Source organism: Camelus ferus, chromosome X (assembly GCF_009834535.1).
Source record: "Camelus ferus isolate YT-003-E chromosome X, BCGSAC_Cfer_1.0, whole genome shotgun sequence".
In the NCBI taxonomy this organism is placed as follows: domain Eukaryota; kingdom Metazoa; phylum Chordata; class Mammalia; order Artiodactyla; family Camelidae; genus Camelus; species Camelus ferus.
The window spans coordinates 39,521,479-39,540,595 of record NC_045732.1 but is presented as its reverse complement, the minus strand read 5'-3'; the positions used below and the strand labels follow the sequence as shown (position 1 = coordinate 39,540,595).

Here is a 19,117-nt window from a genome sequence, read left to right as displayed (position 1 = left end):
GCAAATGGCAATGTTCTTTTTTATGGCTGAGTAATATTCCATTGTATATTTATATCATTTTTCCTTTTTTTTTTTGCAAAGACTACAAAGATTTAATGTAAAATCACAGTGTCTTAGCCAGGATGCCCACCTGGAGGGGCATTCCCCAAACCCAGAGTTCCTCAAGGGGCCCCTCCAGGCTCAGTAGGGAGGGGTGGGCAGGGCTGACACTGGGCCCCTCTGCTTCCCTCTGGAGGGTGAGGACCAGCTCTCATGTGTTCACTGGGGCAGGCTCTGCTGCTACCGCCGCTGCCGGCTCCTTCTGTGCCAGCTCCAGCTCGTCCTCCTCGTCCTGGGGAGGGTAGACCAGAACCTTGTCTAAGATGCCAAACTCCTGAGTCTCCATGGGGCTCATGTAATGGTCCCTCTCCATGGCAGACTCGATCACCTGCAGGCTCTGTTTGGTGTGCTTGGCGTGGATGCTGTACAGCTGCTTCTTGAGTTTCATGATCTCCTCCGCCAGGATGGTGATGTCTGTGACTTGGCCCCGGGTGCCCCCGCAGGGCTGGTGGTTCATGATGTGGGAGTTGGACCCGTCTGCTCTACTGCCATGGGAATGAGCCCGAGAGCCCAGGCCATTGTCACGTGCAGGCTCTACTGCAGGGCCAGGTGGTTGTCCCACGTCTGCTGCTGGGGAAATCTGGCCGCGAGGCGAGGCCCCAGCGTGGGGCACCAGCCTGCTGCCATCTGGCCCCCACCACCAGTATTTGGGGCCACATCACACCGCACATCAGCCCTGGCTTCTGAATGGTGGCGGGACTACGACTCTCTGCATGCTTTGCGCCCACGGCACTTGCTCACGTGACCCTATACTGCTTTTTCTTAAACTAGTCTGTTGATGGGCACTTGGGTTGTTTGCATGTCTTGGTGATTGTAAACAGTGCTGCTATGAACAATGGAGTGCATGTATCTTTTCAAATTAGAGTTTTTGTCTTTTCCAAATATATACCCAAGAGTGGGATTGCTGGATCATGTGGTAACTCTATTTTTAATTTTTTAAAGTAACCTCCATACTGTTTTCCATGGTGGCTGCACCAATCTACATTCCCACCAACAGTGTAGGAGTGTTCCCTTTTCTCTACACCCTCTCCAGCATTTATTTGTAGACTTTTTGATGATGGCCATTCTGACCCCTGTAAGGTGATACCTCATTGCGGTTTTGATTTGCAGTTCTCTAATAATTAGCAATGTTGAGAATCTTTCCATGTGCCTGTTGGCAAACTGTAGGTCATTATTGGAGGAATGTCTATTTAGGACTTCTGCCCCTTTTTTGATTGGGTAGTTTGTTTTTCAATATTGGGTTGCATGAGATGTTTGTGTATTTTGGATACTAACTCCTTGTCAGTTGCATCATTTGCAAATATTGTCTCCCATTCTGTAGGTTTTCTTTTCATTTTGTTGATAGTTTTCAGCTTGCTATGCAAAAGCTTTTAAGTTTGATTAGGTCCTATTTGTTTATTTTTGCTTTTATTTCTTTTGCCTTGGGAGACTGATCTAAGAAAATATTGCTATGATTTATGTCAGAGAATGCTTTGCTTGGTTCTCTTCTAGTTGTCTTATGGTGTCATGTCTTATATTTACGTCTTTAAACCATTTCGAGTTTATTTTTGTATATGCTATGAGGGAGTGTTCTGACTTCATTGATTTACACGTGGCTGTCCAGCTTTCCCAACACCACTTGCTGAAGAGACTCTCTCTTCTCCATTATATATTCTTATCTCCTTTGTTGAAGATTAATTGACTATAGGTGTGTGTATTTCTTTCTGGGCTCTCTATTCTGTTTCATTGATCTATATTTCTGTTCTTTTGCCAATACCATACTGTTTTGATTATTGTAGCTTTGTACAGTATTACTGTATCGTCTCAAGTGTGGGAGGGTTATGCCTCTAGCTTTGTTCTTTTTTTCTCAGGATTCTTTTGACAATTCTGGGTCTTTGTGGTTCCATATAAATTTTAGGATTGTTTATTCTAGTTCTGTGAAAAATGTCATGGGTATTTTGATAGAGATTGCATTAAATCTGTATATTGCTTTGGGTAGTATGACCATTTTGACAATATTAATTCTTCCAATCCAAGAACATGGATTATCTTTCCATTTCTTTGAATTGCCTTCAGTTTCCTTTATCAGTGTTTTATAGTTTTCAGCATATAGATCTTTTACCTCCTTAGTTAAGTTTATTCCTAGGTATTTTATTTTTTTGACATAATTTTAAACAGGGCTATTTTTTAACTTTCTCTTTATGATATTTCATTATTAGTGTAAAGAAATGCAATAGATTTATGTATATTAATCTTGTGTCCTGTTACCTTGCTGAATTCGTGTATTAGTTCTAATAGTTTTTGTGTGATGAATTTAGGGTTCTCTATATAGAGTATCATGTCATCTGCAGATAGTGAGAGTTTTACCTCTTCCCTTCCAGTTTGGATATCTTTTATTTCTTTTTATTGTCTGATTGCTGTGGCAAAGACTTCCAATACTATGTTGAATAGAAGCAGTGAGAGTGGGCATCCTTGTCTTGTTCCTGAACTTAGCAGGAAGGTTTCAGCTTTTCACTGTTGAGTATTATGTTGACTGTGGATTTGTTGTAAATGGCTTTATTATGTTAAGATATGTTCCCTCTATACCCACTTTGGTGAGAGTTTTTATTGTGAATGGATGTTGAATTTTGTCAGATGCTTTTTCTGTGTCTATTGAGATGATCACATGGTTTTTGTCTTTCCTTTTATTAATGTGGTGTATCATATTGATTGATTTGTGTATGTTGACCCATCCTTGTGACTCTGGAATGAATCCAGCTTGATCATGGTGTATGATTCTTTTTATATATTATTGGATTTGGTTTGCTAATATTTTGTTGAGGATTTTTGCATCTATATTCATCAAAGATATTGGCCTGTAATTTTCTTTTTTTGTGGTCTTTGGTTTTGGCACCAGGGTGATGGTGGCCTCATAGAATCAACTGGGGAGTGCTCTTGCTGCTTCGATTTTTTTGAATAGTTTGAGAAGGATGGGTGTAAGTTCTTTGTATGTTTAGCAGAATTCTTCAGTGAAGCTGTCTGTTCTTGGACTTTTGTTTGCAGGGATTTTTTATTATTGTTATTATTACAGCTTCTATTTCACTTCTAGTGATTGGTCTCTTCCAATTATCTGTTCCCCCCTGACTCAGTTTTGGCAGGCTGTATGTTTCTAGAAACTTGTCCATTTCTTCTAGATTGTCCAATTTGTTGGCATATAACTGTTCATAGTATTCTCATGATATTTTTTTTATTTCTGTGGTATTGGATATTTTTTTCTTCTCTTTTATTCCTTATTTCACTTATTCGAGTCCTCTCTCTTTTCTTCATGAGCCTAGCTAGAAGTGTGTTGATTTTGTTTATCTTTTCAAAAAACCAGCTCTTGGTTTTATTGACCTTTTCTACTGTTTTTTAAATCTCTATTTTTATTCACTTCCTCTGATATTAATTATTTCCTCCCTTCTGCTGACTTGGGGTTTTGTTTGTTCTTCTTTTCCTAATTATTTTAGGTGATAGGTTGGTTGGTTTATTTGCAATTTTTCTTGTTTCTTAAGGAAGGCCCATATTGCTATGAACTTCCCTCTTAGAACTGCTTTTGCTGCATCCCATAGATTTTGTAAAGTTGTGTTTTCATTTTTGCTTATCTTGATGTATTTTCCAACTTCTTTGATTTCATCATTGACTCGTTGGTTTTTTTAGTAGCATGTCGTTTAGTCTCCACATGTTTGTTCTTTCCTCTTTTTTTCTTTCCGTAGTTGATTTCTGGTTTCATACTGTTGTGGTCAGAAAAGATGCTTGAAATAATTTCTATTCTCTTAGATTTGTTGGGGCTTGTTGTGTGACATAGGATGTGGTCTGTCCTAGAGAATGTTTCATATGTGCTTGAAAACAATGTGTATTCTGGTTGTTGTTGGTACTGGGTTTTTTTTGTCGGGGGGAATGGTATGTAGTGTCCTGTAGATATCAAGTCCAAGTGGTCTGTTGTGTCATTTAGGAACTCCGTTACCTTACTGCTTTTCTTTCTGGATGATCTGTCCATTTATGTCAGTGGGGTGTTAAAAATCTCCTACTATTACTGTGTTATTGTCAGTTTCTCTCTTTACATTTGTTAGTATTTGCTATATATATTTAGGTTCCCTATATCAGATACATATATGTTAATGAGTGTCATATCCTCTTCTTGTATTGATCCCTTTATCATTATATGATGCCCTTCTTTGTCTTTATTTCCTTTTTAAAAAAATCTTGTCTGATATGAGTATTACTACCCCCCCCCTTTCTTGTCATTTCTATTTCCATGAAATATCTTTTTCCATTCCTTCACCTTCAGTCTGTGTGTGTTTCTTTCACCCCGAAGTGAGTCTCTTACAGGCAGCCATGTGGAGGGTTCTTGTTTTTTTTATCCAATCTGCCACTCTGTGTCTTTTGATCAGAGCATTTAGTCCACTGACATTTGAAGTAATTATTGATAGGTATATACTTATTGCCATTTTAATCCCTGTTTTCCAGTTGTTTTTATAGTTCTCTGTTCATTTCTTCTTTTTGTCTTTCCTTTTGTGGTTTGATGATTTTCTTTTGTGGTATGCTTGAGTTTGTTTCTTTTTGGGTTTTGTGCATCTGTTGTAAGTTTCTGATTTGTAGTTACCATGGAGTTCAAGTATATTGACCCATAACTATATCTACTTGCTTTAAAATGATAGACATTCTAAGTGATCTACATTTTTATACTCCCCTTCCCCACATTTTGTGATTTTTGATGACCTATTTTACATCTTCCTGCTTATCCTTTTACTGTTTATTGTAGTTATAATCACTTTTGTAATTTGTAATTGTTTTTTCAATCTATGTACTGGCTTATTTAAGTGATCATCAATCTTTACTATATATTTGCCTTTCCTATTGTGATCTTTCCCTTTTCTATAGCTCCTGCTTCTTTTCTATTTAGAGAAGACCCTTCAATATTTCTTTTAGGGTAGGTTTAGTATTGCTAAGTTCTTTTAGTTTATGCTTGTCTGAGAAATTCTTTCTCTCTCTTTCTATTCTGAATGATAATTGTGCTGGGTAGCGTATCCTACATTGCAGATTTCTCCCTTTCAGGACTTTGAATATATCATGCCACTCCTTTTCCAGCCTAAAGTTTCTGCAGAGAAATCAGCTGATAGCCTTATGGGGGTTCCCTTGTAACTGACTCTTTGTTTTTCTCTTGCTGATTTTAGAATCCTCTCTTTATCTTTAACTTTTGCCATTTTAATTATGATATTGGTGTGGGTTTGTTTGGGTTCACATCTTGTTTGGAACCCTCTGTGCTTACTATTCCTGGATATCTGTTTCCTTACCTAGGTTTGAGAAGTTTTCAGCCATAATTTCTTCAAGGACATTTTTAATACTCTTCTCTCTCTCTTCTTCTGGAACCTCTATTATGCATAGGTTAGCACATTTTATATTACCCCATAGATCTCATATGTTGCTTTTTTTTTTTTTTCATTTATCTTTGTCTGCTGTTCTGATTGGGCGATTTTCACTATTCTGTCTTCCAGATCACTTATTCATTCTTCTGTGTCATTTAGCCTGCTATTCATTGCCTCTAGATTGCTTGTTATCTCAGCAATTGAATTATCTATTTTTGATTGGTTCATCTTTATAGTTTCTAATTCCTTGTTACAGTAATCTGCATTTCTGTCTATAATCTTTCTTAATTCAGTTAGCACTTTTATTACCACCTTTTTGAACTCAGGGTCTGGTAGACTGGTGAGCTCTGTTTCATTATTTGTTCTTTCAGGGGATTTCTCCTGCTCTCTTAATTATTACTAGTTTCTCTGCCTTTTCATTTTACTTAGCTTTCTCTGTCTCTGTGAGCTTAGGGGAAACAGTTACCTTCTGTGGTCTTGAAGGGGTGTTTTTATGAGGGAGCATCCTTGTGTAGACTGTGTGTGTCCAGTGCCTTTGGTGTCAGGGCTGGTTTTAATACTGATGCCTAGCCATGTCTTTCCTCAGGATGTGCTGGCTGGTATCCCCTTAATAGGGGGTGTGGTTGCTGTTGGGGGATATAAAGCCTGTGCAGGGTGTGAGGCGGGACTTCTCTGCTCTGTGGCTCTCATTGTCCTGTCAGGGCTGTCAGGGATGGGGTCTGCTCCCCAGCTGTTAAAGTAGAATTGCTGGCGGTTGGGCTTGATAAGGCTCCATTGCCCTTGAATGTTTGCCCGGCCTCAAAAGAGGTAATTGCTGAAGCAAGTGATGCTCGTGTGCTCACAGAAGAACCACGCGCCATCTATGTAGGCATCCACAGCTCCACTCAGAAGCGGCCCAAGGTCACGTCCCTTCCTCTGCTGTGTTTGTCTGAGATCTAGTGGAAGCCTGTGGTGTGCAGCGGGCCGGGGCTGGAGGTGGGGCATTGTGGCTGCAGGAATTGAGGTGGCTGCACTGCTGCCTGCGATCTGGGCTGCCTCTGTGGCAGTCTTCTCCCAGGACCTGTCTGTCCCAGGTCCAGCGTTAAGCTGTGGTTTGGAGTAGGTGGAGCCGGGGTGCTCTTGCTGGGAGCTCCTGAGCACACTGACAAAGGCCATCGCTGTCCCACATGGACCGTACCCCAGGCCGGCTGTCTCTGCATAGCTAGATCGAGTCTATTTCCAGGGCCCAGTTGGCCCAGATTATCAAGCTGTGGTGTGGAGTGAGCGGGCTTGCCCCTTTGAATTGGGAAGTGTGGTGAGGCAGCAGCCACCAGTGCATGGCTGTCTCTGCCCTAATTGTTGGAAAGCTAGCATGCACACACTCCTTGTAAGTACAGTCTAGGCTTCTCCAGCCATTCCGTTTGTCCCAGTGGTTCTCCCAGCAGCCAAGGCGGGGCTAGTCTCCTCTGTGCAGGACCCCAGGACAGGGATGCCCAGACTGTGGCTCAACCTGCTCACTCCCCAGGGCAAAGGTCTGCCCATGTGGACCTTATCTTCCTTTCAGATTCCTCCCAGGGATGCAGGTCCTGACCCAATGCCTTTTTCCATCCTACCTGGCTACATGGAGATCCTTCTCACAGCTTTGGTTGTATAAGAGTTCTGCCAGTTCCCAGTTAGTTTTCCATGAGAATTGTTCCACATATAGAGGTATTTTTGATGTGTTTGTGGAGGGAGGTGAGCTCCACATCCTCCTACTCCACCACTGAACCCCTTCCTAATCTCCCTTTCTTAAGGTCAACTGTGCAATATGGCACAACCTACTCATAAGAATGATATATCCGGGGGAGGGTACAACTCAGTGGTAGAGTGGATGTTTCACATGCCTGAGGGCCAGGGTTCAATCCCCAGTACCTCCATTTTTTTAAAAAAAGGATGATATATCAGCATATTCATAAGTCCCTCCCACACTTACGGAGAGGGGATTCTGCAGAGTTCTGGGGGCTATCTCAGAATTCTGCCCACCACACTAAGCATACCAGAAGTATCTTTTCCCCCACTTCGGTGAGGGTTTCCTTGACCACTCATTTCCAGAGTTCCATGACCATCCTGGGTATTGAAAAAGAAGATAGATCATTATAAAATCTGCTTAAAAGGACACCTCTGGGCTGAGGCATTATAGCCCTGCTATTGAGAGTGTGGAATGTGTTTGCTCATCATAGCAAAGCTTTGTGATATAATCTAGGGTCCTGTTTGTTCACTACAGATTTTGATAGCCTGAGTTTCTTAAAAGAATCATTCACCAGAAATAAACCAATCACAGAAATAGACATATTGTATGGTTCTACTTATTTGAGGTGTCTAGACTAGTCAGATTGATAGAAGCAGAAAGAATGGTGGTTGCCAGGGGCGGGGAGGGGAGGGGAGTTGCTGTTTGATAGGTATGGAGTCTCAGTTTTGCAAGATAAAAATGTTCGGGAGATCTGTTGCATAATAATGTGAATATACTTGACACTACTGAACTGTACACTTAAAAATGGTTAAGATAGTAAACTTTATGTTATGTGGGGTTTTTTTAACCAGAGTTACAAATAAAAATATATTTTAAAAAAGAATCACTCCCCAAAGCTTTTTGTGATCTGAAGTAGGAAACAGCCCTTCAAAGCAGCCTCAGAATCAGGAAAAGTTATTAGAATGTTGTAGTGGATGTGGAAGATTTGGTCTCCTGACATCCAGCCCGCCCTTTCTTCATGCCTTCCTGTACTGCAGAGCATGGAAAGCTAGGGTTCTGAGTATGAATTGGATTCTACCAATTTGATGGTCTTGTGGATGATCTGAAGGGTGGGAATGAGGCTGAGGCCACGTTCCATTGGCAAGTGTGGTCGGAGGGCCAGTGAGTTCCTGTGACAGTTTTCCAGTGCTCGACACTAGCTCCAAGAGTGTCATTTGGCAGTTGTGGCAACAGCCTATGAGTCTTCCTGATCCTTGAATCCCAGCTAAAGCATCACGCTCTTGAAGCCACCAGTTCCCATAAAGCCTTCTAATTCCCCGCCTTCACGGCTGAGGTCAAGGTAGAGTAGCTCCCCTGGCAGGCCAGTCGTATTGTGGCGTCATTCTGAGAGTCAGTCCTGGAAGGCGAGCCCAAAGCCTGGTTCTCCCATCCTTACAACAATTTTGCCAGTACTCAGTACCCTGAATTAAATCCCTTCCTGCTTGAAAGAGCTGGAGTGGTTTCTTTTCCTGCAACTGAACCCTGAAAGTTTGCTGTACATGATGATCAGGCCAGTGGGTGTTTGGGAATTTGACCATGCCATCATGTGAAGCTTTGATGGCACCTGATGGAGGCCCCCTGTATATTGGCGATGATTCCCACCTATTCCAGTTTCACCCTAGCCTCTTATACTGGGCCTCAAACCCAGCTGGACCTCTGCTCCTGCTGGGCAATGCTCTATTTCTCTCCTTTCCCTTTTATAGCTACTGGAAAACTCTTTCCCTCTTCTCCAGCCCCCTACCTGATTGTAGCAGACCCTAAGGCTGTCCACCCAAGGCACACACCCCCTCCCCTTCCCTGCTAACTCAACCCAATTTTGTTTGGGCATTAGGTAAGGATCTCTTAATTTTAGGTAATATGTTTTATGATGGGTTTGTGACCCAGTCTTGGCTAATAAGGGGAAGTCTGGGAGGCTTCTGAAGAGAATGTTTCTTCCTGACAAGAGGTGAGAGTAGGGGAGTTTTCTCATTACCTGACTGTCCATGAGTTGCTCTCCTAAAACAGGCACTTGATGCCTGGAGCTATGGCAGCCATTTTGACACTACAAGGTAGCAAGGACAGGGAGAAAAAGTCAATCACTTAGGATGGCAGAGCAGAGGGGCTGACAGAACTGGCCCCTCCACACAATCAATGAACCATGGACAGACCTTGAAACCACCTACCTCCAGACTTCTTGCCAGCTAATCAGTAAAGGCCCTTAGGATTTAAGCAACTGTTAGTTGGATTTGGGGGTACTCAAAGCCAAAAAGCCTTCCTAACTGACACATCCAGCCCATTCCTGATAACTCTCAGCAGAAGCCCTTTCCTTTGACTTTGCAGAGAAAACAAAGTCCACTTCCTGCCCCCCACCCTCGTGACACACAAGATTTGTCCCTCCCCTCTTGTCTCATAGCTGGGGGTCTCTTATCTGATCTGAATTCATCTCTCCCATGTGCTCTGGACACCAGCTCTTCTGCAGGGACCTAGGCAGTCATCTTTCTCTCCTGCATCTTCTATCTCCTGCCCTCCCATGGCCCCTTTCCAACTGTGGTCTTGAGTAAGCACCCAAGACTGTGTGTCCTAGATTGGGTGGACATGTCTCGCCCTAATCACCAGGTAACTGCTTCTCAAGGGCCCCTTCCCAGTGCCCTGGGCGAGCCCCGGAGGTGGAAGAAGCAAGAGGTTAAGGGTGTGGAACTGTCCCCTGTCCCCAGAGGGAGCGGATGCCCAGGACTGGGTGTGTACCGTGGGTACTCATGCCAACGCCTGCTTTCTGCCACAAGGCTTCTTTTCCTTCTGCCTTTCCTCCTTATTTTTATTGAGAGCATATTTTCTTTATCTTTAAGGCTTTTATAGCTTTGTATCTGCGCCTCATTTTAGTATATTCTGTTGTTATGATTTATGCTGCTTTTACTGGCTCTTTACCCTCAGCACATAAACATGTTTAAATTTTCCACAGCTTAAAAAAATAAAATAAAAAACCCTTCCTTGACCCTGCGTTCTCATCCAGTTTCGGCATCCTCTCTCTCTTTCTCTCTAGCTCTCTCTTGCTCTCGCTCTCTCGCTCGCTCGCTCGCTCGCTCTCCCTCTCTCACTCCCCCTTCGCTTCCCCACGAGCTCTTTGGGAGTCATTTGCACTCACGGTGTTTCTTCACATCCCACTCAGTCCTTAACTCTCATCTCCAAGACCGGAAACAGCCCAGCCTTGCTTAGCACAATGGGGGTTTTATTGGCAGGATGCTGGGAATCTCGCACGGCTGTAGGAAGAAAGGAAGGAAAGGGATGCAGCTGGGCCACCAGATCCCCCGGGATTTTTTTTTTTTTTTTTTCCTGGGGCCCCCACGCTCTCTCTACTCCCAGCTTCTCTCTTTGGAATGATGTCATTCTTTCCTCCACTTTACAACCAACTGCTCTGGAGCCGTCTACCCCATGGCTCCCTTTAACTCCAGTTCGAAAGTCCCGGGGAAGGATTCTGATTGGTCCAGCCTGGGTCAGGTCTCTGCCTGGATCAGTCAGCCGCGGCCCCAGGAGGCAAAGTCCCAAAGCCGAGACTAAATCTCAGAGAGGGGAATCGCGAGCGTGCATCTCAGCTGGCTCCTCCCTGACCAACAGCGCTTGTTTGAAACTCCTCTCACGTACCTGTCTGTGCCCCACCCGCACGGCGCAGACCTTTCCTCTTCGTCCAACTGCTGGTACCCGCCGGCAGCCACGGAGCTCTGCTCTGCCCGTGTATGCAACCGGCCAGCAGTGCTGAGATGGCGGCACCTCCAGCTGACTCACCCCTGACCCTCGAACGGAGAACCAGCCCAGCTTTGTCAAGAGGGCAAGTGTGGCCACAGAGATGCATCCCCGGGTCTCCTTCAGGGAGGGACTTACGGCCCCAGTGTCAGCAGATAGCCTCCAACCGCTAAAACCCACCTTGTCCCAAGGCACTTCCTTCCCAGGGTAACCCGGGTCCATGACTGGTCATTTCATCCCCTGTGGGACAACTGTGACAGGCTGTACATGCTGCAGCATCTCCCAGGGGGTCGCCAGACCAGCTTGGCAGTCCGAGCTCTGCCCCCGTCCCAGTCTCATTTTCTCCCCCTCCTTCCCCAGATGGTGTCCCTAATAACTGCCTCGCATACTGGACTCTATTTCGGTTTCCATCTCCAGGGGACCTCACCTGTGACAAATACCCTTGAGCCGTGAGTCCCACACCATCTCCCAGAGTGCCCACCGTGGGAACCGGCTTGATAATGCTCTTTTTTAAATAATGCAACTCTTTTAATATGTATTTTTATTTGTGGGGGAGGTAATTCGGTTTATTTATTTATTTAGCGGAGGTACTGGGGATTGAACCCAGGACCTTGTGCATGCTAAGCAGGCACTCTACCACTGAGCTATACCCTCCCCCTGATAATGCTCTTTTTATTGGCTGCCTTCTCTCCCCGACCTCACTTCCCCACTGCCCACAGTCTCTGAATCTCCTAAAATCTACTTGCTTGCAAGTCCTTGTCTCAGGGACAACCCAAGTCTCAGACACTAGGATTACTGTGAATTTTTTTGTTAAATACAGAGTCCCAGCTTTTATCGATGTGTATCACTGTGACCATGAGCTCTTCTTGAAATGCTTTCCTCCCTCAACTTGCTGGGTTTCCTTCCCCCTTGCTGCCCGCTGCTTTGCCCCTCCCTCTTCCTCTGCCCACCCCAGGATGGCACCTTGGCTTCCTCCTACACCCAACACATCCCAAGGGAGCTTAGTCACTCCCCTGAAGTCATCTGTCACTACCCAGGGATGACCCACACTGTCTCTTGCCCAGATCTCTTTTGAGCTCTAAACTCAGATATCTAACTGCCTCCTGGCCATCTCTACATGGATGTCCCACCGATGCTTCAAATCAATATGGCGGAACTAAATTCATCACGTTTTTTTAAGCCGGCTTCTCGTCCTACATTCCCCTTTTCAGCAAATAACATCACTGTTGTCCTCAAAGCCAGCTAGCTGGGAGTCCCCCACCCTCCTACCCCTCTCCGCACTGCCCCGTTGGCACTTGTCCTGGCGCAAACCCACCTCCGCCCCCGATCAGTCTCCCCACTCGCAGGCTCTGCCCTCCACTAGCCATGTGACCTTGAATAACCCATTGAATCTCTCTTTGCCTTAGTTTCTACATCCGTAAAATGGGCTAGTCATAATAGTACCTAGTCTGTTAGAGTTTCTGTGAGGTTTTAAAGATGTTGCATATATAAAATGCTTAGAAAAATATATGGCACATAGTAAAGTATTTTCAATGATTGTTAGCTTTGTGTTACTGTTTTTGTCGTCGTTTGTTTTTATCCTTAAGTTCCTCATCAGTTTTCGTCTTGTACTGTAGCCACTTATGTGCCATCTTTAAATGCCCTACTGGTTTGCAGGATTCTTGGGGGCAGTGCTGTATCTTATTCATCTATCTATCTGTCTATGGCCATGGTCTCCCTCCCCTCCAACTTCCTGTCAGCCACACTTCCCTTCAGATCTGGTAGCATTGGAGCAGCTAGGGGAATTTTTTTATATCCAGAGGAAGTTGAGTTGGGGATATATTTAATTGCGGTTTAGTGGGATGCTTTGTGTGTACAGTTGACCCTTGAACAACACAGGTTTGAACTGCAAGGATCCACTTACACGTGGATCTTTTTTTCAATATATATACATTCATATATATGTTTACTAGCCAAGGTTGGTTGAATCTGCAGATGTGGAATCTGTCCACGTATATGGAGGCTGAATATGGGACTTGAGCATACACGGATTTTAATATCTGCCATGGTCCTGGAACCAATCCCCGGAGAATACCAAGGAACGACTGTAGTTTTTAAATATTGCTAGCATCCCAGTGTAAGAACAACTTCCAGAAACACTCGCACCGCTCCCTGAGTTGACCCTCCAGGTGATGTAATGTGAAGACTCCTCAGGCTCAGAGGTTGCATCTTAGTGTCAACATGTCCTGTGGTACCCAGAACCAGAAGCATACGGGTAGTAGAGGGGAGACAAGGTTTGAAAGGTATGGAGTTAGGAGCTACGCTGTGGAAAACTCTTCCAACCATCAGATGAAAATTTGTAAGGTTAAAGATAGTTTTTATTCATCCCTAGACAAAGGGAATTCTCTCCTGTCATGAATATATTCAGCAAGGCAATATATACAATTATGAATGCACCATAATTTTTTTCCCTTTCTCATTGAATGTACGTGGAATAGAATTTATCAGAATTCTTGGAGGGCCCAAACAAGTACAACAAAAGGGGAGAAGGTCTGTATGTGAAGTCGCATGTTTTATCCACCCCAGTGAGTTGGACCGCATCTTAGAGTATCTAATGCCTCTTGTTCTGACGAAGGCTGACAGTTCCAGGTGAAACAGCATGCAAAATTGCCACTGACAAAGCAAAATATCCTAGAGAAAGATATTTATCAACGAGTCAATTTTTATGCCATAAGAAAAATTCGATTACATAATTATGTAGCCCAATACAATGTAATGGCAGTTTAAGAAGGCATTTAAATTGTTCTTGCATGCCTTCATTTCAGATTAACTTTCTATATTTTTTCAGAATTATTGATCAAACCAAACATCAATCAACAAATATGCAGCCCCATATTGTCAGATAAAAAGCACTACAACAGAGGTGGGTTAGGCAGTTAATAAAAACATTATGTTACATTGTCTGGATTTGGTGATGTTTAGACATTTGTCCACTCTTGCAAATCCAGAATTTCCTGTGATTTCTTGGCGGACCTAATTTTGTACCTGTAATCTTATGTTCTTTGACTTAAAGAGGGACCCCCAAATTGTATGAGCTTCAGGCCCCACAAAGCCTGGGTCTTCTTTTGGTTTCACCCCGCACCCCCACACACGTGTGTGCCGTCATTCCTGTTCTGGTACCCACCGCTCAGCAGGGACATTTCCACAACCGGGCATGCTGGGAGGTAGCTTTTGACAGAGGGAAGAAAGAGCCAAGTGAAAAAGGCTATGGTTCTATCATGTAATAGAGCTGGGACTTGAAAACCACAGAGGTGAAACAGTGGGGCAAATTCAATCAGCCAACTCGCACTTTGGGGATTGAGGCCCAGGAATGTTTGGCAAATAGGAAAGGGGGTGGGGGGGAGGTGGAGAAAAGACCCAGAGGAGGCTGCAGTTCTGCGATTGACCACAAGATGGAGGTAAAAGAGTGATCCCTCCATTCAGTCAAAAACTCATTAAGAGCTAATCAAGGTAAAGCGGGGTTTTTCATGTTTCCTACGGGTGCCTTCTCCCCTTTGCCAAGCCTCAGTGCACTTACTATTGTTCCATTCTTTTTGGTTAAAGTCGTCACAAATCTGCGTTTTTGTTTGTTAACTCAACTGTAGCCCGCACTTCGTCTTCTAGACAACTTTCCCTGCTTCTTACGGTTAAGGATTATGTTCTTATTAACTATTATTAGAAGAATTTTCTGACTCAGAAATTTCAGGACTTAAAGCTATAGTCTTAGTTCAATAATTGCCTGATTATTTGCTGCTCTGCTTGGAACTTTCATTACCTGGCTTCTGTGTCGCGTGCATTTCTCCACACCCCCGAGTCGGGGCTCAGAACAGAGCGCTATCTGCAACACCAGCCCTCGTTCCCGTCTGTCTGAGAGAGATATGCTTCCATCTCGTTTTACCAGGGCCCTGCGAAGGCTGAATGACTCCTATGTTAACCGGGAAAAAAAAAAAAACCAAAAAAAACATGGAGCAACTTGCCTAAGACAATGATAGAAATAGACAGAGACAGGCTTCCTGGATCAAATATTCTCCCTTTTCCTAGCGGGCACTGGACACTATCACCCTCCTCCCCTGCAAGATCTTGGCGGTCCTCTAGCCCTTTAGGCCAACACCATTAGCTCAGAACACATCACAGAGAGACCATGGGGCGGCGGCCAGAACTGACCACCTTCCTGATCTCTTTTGAGATCTTTGCTATTGTTGAGGACGCTTGACCTAGACCCGTGCTTGGCATATCGGTGGGGCTCTTGCTGGAAAACCATGCTAACAATGAAATGGCAAAGGGCACCAGGCTGCTATCCTGAGTGCCCAGATGCATGAGCTTCTGCCTCTCCTGTGGTCGGGACTACAGTGTTTATCTTTGGTGAGTCGTAAGCTTGTCTGTGATGATGCTGTTGGTTGAGGTTGGAGATGACGTCTGTGTAAGAGGACACAGCAAAGCTGACAGGCCCAGAGCCACAGCAGCTCTTGGCTACACCCTTAGAGTAAATTCCCTGGTTCCCTGACTGCCCCAGGATTGACATACCCCATGGGGGACAATGGACGGATGCGTCTTCAAAGCAGGTGGAGGGAGCAGAATCGGGAACATCATGGCCAGTTTCCCCTGCAAAGTGCCTTTCTGGCTCCTGATCCTGGTCGTTCTGTTTTGCCTTGTAGAAGTATCCCGTTCTGGACGGTGGCTTGGTTGGGCAGAACAGAAGAACCAGCACAGGGCAAGGAACTAGGGGACCTAGATTCAGATGTCAGCTGCAGCATCCTCCTTCAGGAAGTAAGACTTTGTCCTCCCAGCTGTCAGGCCCTTGGAGAGCCCCTCTGGCCAAGGCCACAGTTTTGCTAGGTAGCCCACCTCTGATCAGTGACTGACAATGGAATATTAAAGCTCAGCCCTCTTGCCCCACCTTCAGACGGCACCAAGTCTCATTCTGTCTTTCAAACTCCCTGTAGTGTCAGCTAAGGCTTCCCTGAAGACGGCATCGCAGCTCAGTTTCCCCCTCTGCCCACTCTTGTGTTCTCCCCTCCCTTCCTGGGGGGTAGATCCCTACTCATTCAACTCCATCTCAGAGTCTTCCTGGAAAACCCACCAGGAGACCATGACCTTGGGGAAGGAAAACACCCTTTCTGAACTGTGTTAGGAAGCTGTCTGAAAGTCCCAGGGCTATGTTTAACGCCACTCCTGGGGATCCCTTTGTGGTCGTTTTCATGGCTGCCACTCCAGCTCCCACCCCAGTTCTTGGCAATGAGACCCATCAAAGAACCCAAAGCTTCAGAATCCTGAGACCCCAGACACACTGTGGAAAGTGGCTACCGACTAAGACCAGCTAGTGAGCAGTGCTGGGATCCTGTAGCTGTCAGCCGCATTTCCAAAAGCGCTGCTCTATGGCTTTCAAGCCGACCTGCTGAAATTCTAAGGGATGAGTTCCCCACTCAGTCCCTCCAACCTGGAGACAGGCCTGGGAGGTTGTCCACTCCCACTGGAGGTTGTCCATGTTGACCTTTGCTGTCTCTCTTCCTCTAGGGCTCCCTGTCCAGTAGAAATAAAATTCAAGCCACATAGGTAATCTTACATTTTCTTGTAGCCACACACACAAAAGTCAAAAGAAACAGATGAAACTGACTGCAATAGAATACTCAACCCAATATATCCGAGATCATTTCAACATGTAATCAATACAAAAATAATTAATGAGGTATTTTTGATTCTTTTTGTTCATACTAAAGTCTTTGAACTTGAGTGACTATTTGACATAGCACCTTGTAATTCAGACTGGTCACACCGGAAGCATCCAGTGGCCACTGTGGTGACCGTATTAGGCAGCACACAGGCATAGCTTATAAGGGATGAGAGTTGCAGGATAGGGCATATGAGAATCTGGGACTTGGAAGCTGAGCACTTCCACTTCTAGGGCAGATGAGTTTTAAGCCTGAACTCAAAGGTCGTTGCTGGCCCTCCCTTCCCATCTCTCCCATAAATTAGGGTTCATGCTGTACCGGCCTTATAACACAGCTGTGAGGCTGTATTTAACAAGCACCTGGCCTGCCTGTACGTTGTCCAAAAACAATGGCTTTCTTATTGCCCCCTCAACCTCCACCAGCAGTCAGCAACACCGGCCGGGACTGAGGTTCACGTTTGAAGGCAATCATCCCCAAGACATCTCTATTTCGAGTTGCATTTGTGTGCCTTGTACGAAGCCTTGACCAATTTTCTAATCCCGATCAGGAAAGAAAGCGTTTGGAGAGAGGTATAATGCTACGCGCTCCTTTAGAACGTGAAACGTTTAATTAGATGCCAAGGATTGAAAATCTTGATTCAGAGCCCGAAATGGCTAATAAGGTTTTATTGTTGCTATTACTTAGAGTTTTTATAGAACTTTCAGCTTGCAGAGAGCTTTTCAATCACTTGAGAGAGTCTAAGTTTGTTAACAGCGAGATGAAAAAATGTTCTATTCGTCAGGAGAGACAACATACATAATATTTTAAGTATTTAAGAATTACGGCCCTGCTGTGAGAACTCCTGAAATTACTTCTACGTGGATGCCAGAGATTTTCGTTAGAGGCCCAGGACATTAATGTAGATACGATGTTATTACCCTGCTGAGTCTGCAAGGGTGAACTTTTGCAAGTCAGGAAATAGAGAAGTTTCTAAAACAAACATTAGCAGGCCCTGGTTACACATGTGCAGCTTGGTGCCCACATGCGATTTTTGAACATTTTTCTCAAGGAGCTCTTAAGGTTTTATGAATGATCATATTATAAAATCATACCTAGTTCCAGTACGGCCTAATTTACGACTGCTCTGGGTCACCAAAACCTCCCAGGATTCCACTGTTGGGGCTGCTGCAGTTGGAGACAAATTTGCACCAGTTCCTCTATAAATATTATCACTGGGGCAGCCTTGGCTGGAAAGTATGGGAAAAATGGATCTCCCCTTCCCATGTGTACAAAAGGTGAATTCTGGCCCTGTAGATTTTTGAATATCTCGGTTAGCTTCTGTGACAGCCACCGATCAGCTCAAAGCTCAGTACTTATGCCTCCAGATGGTTGGCTCGGTGGCTCTGCTGAGCTCAGCCAGACTCACTCACGGCTGCCTGGTGGCGGATCGAGGCTGGCCTCAGCTCCTCTCCGCCCCACATGTTTCTCATGGTCTGGTAGACTAGCCTGGGCTCATGACTATGGAGACAGCAGATGCCCAAGAGAGAGCAGGCGCCAGCGTGTGGGCCATCTGGGGGCCTCTGTGTCATGCCTGCTAAGGGCCCATTGGCCTGACCCAGTCACGTGGCTGAGCCCAGCGCCCAGAGCTGGGGTAGACCTATCCACCCACTGGGGGAAGGCGTTGCAAAGTCACACGGCCAAGGGCATGGGTGAAAGGCAGCAGAGGGGGAGAGATTGCGGCCATCTGTGTGAGCTACCACAGGTGAGATTCATTTTCCTGGCAAGGAAAGGCAGAAACAGTCAATGTCATCCATGTCCACATCCACTTTGAGAGGAAAGGTTTCCAACCAGCAACCCCCAGCTAACGCCAACCCACTTCCGGTCCCCACCTTGGGACAGCCCTAGGCCAAAGGTCATGAGAAAGTTTTGACTCAGCTCTAATGGGTGACTCTGACAGAGTGTGAAGCCAGAATGCTTTCCAGGTGCACCCCTTCCTGGGCATCACATAGGCGAGTGCCCCCCAGCGCCCTCCTGCCTGTCTCCCTGTGGTAACCTCCACTTCTGGCCCTGAGCACTGTGTGGAATTGCACCCCAGAACACAGGAGGACAGGAGGTACAGGCCCTGGTGGCTCTGTCTTGACCTGGTTTGGGTGGTTGCCACACATGCCGAGGAGAGACCCTGCTCTCTGCCACTGGGCCAAGCGTCAGCTGGCCCCAAGCCGGGCTAGCGTTCGTGCCCATCTGTCAGGGTGGCACCTGGCCCTCTTCTCGAAACAGATGGTTTCAATTGATCTTGCCTTGCCAGTCGTCCGTGCCTGAACGCTCCAAACCTGCCCTGCTTTATCCTGGAACTTAACGCGCCCCTCACGTTTTCTAGTTCCCTGGATCGCTTCCCTGGGAGCCAAATGGTTTTTCTTTTTTCTTCTTTTTCTTTTTTCCTTAAATTTTCACTTTTCTGCAATAGTAGGATTATAAATGGACTTGTAAATACAGCGGGAAAAATCAATAACCTGTATTTTCTAGGA

The 19,117-nt window shown here is 45.2% G+C and overlaps 1 non-coding gene across 1 annotated transcript; it reads right to left on the bottom strand.

Annotated features, from left to right (window-relative positions):
- Positions 1–250: 250 nt before the first annotated feature.
- On the bottom strand, positions 251–757 carry LOC102512900 (the record flags this gene model as incomplete). Its single annotated transcript, XR_004317843.1, has 1 exon — positions 251–757. It is a non-coding gene; the product is annotated as an ATP-dependent Clp protease proteolytic subunit, mitochondrial (transcript).
- Positions 758–19,117: the final 18,360 nt, after the last annotated feature.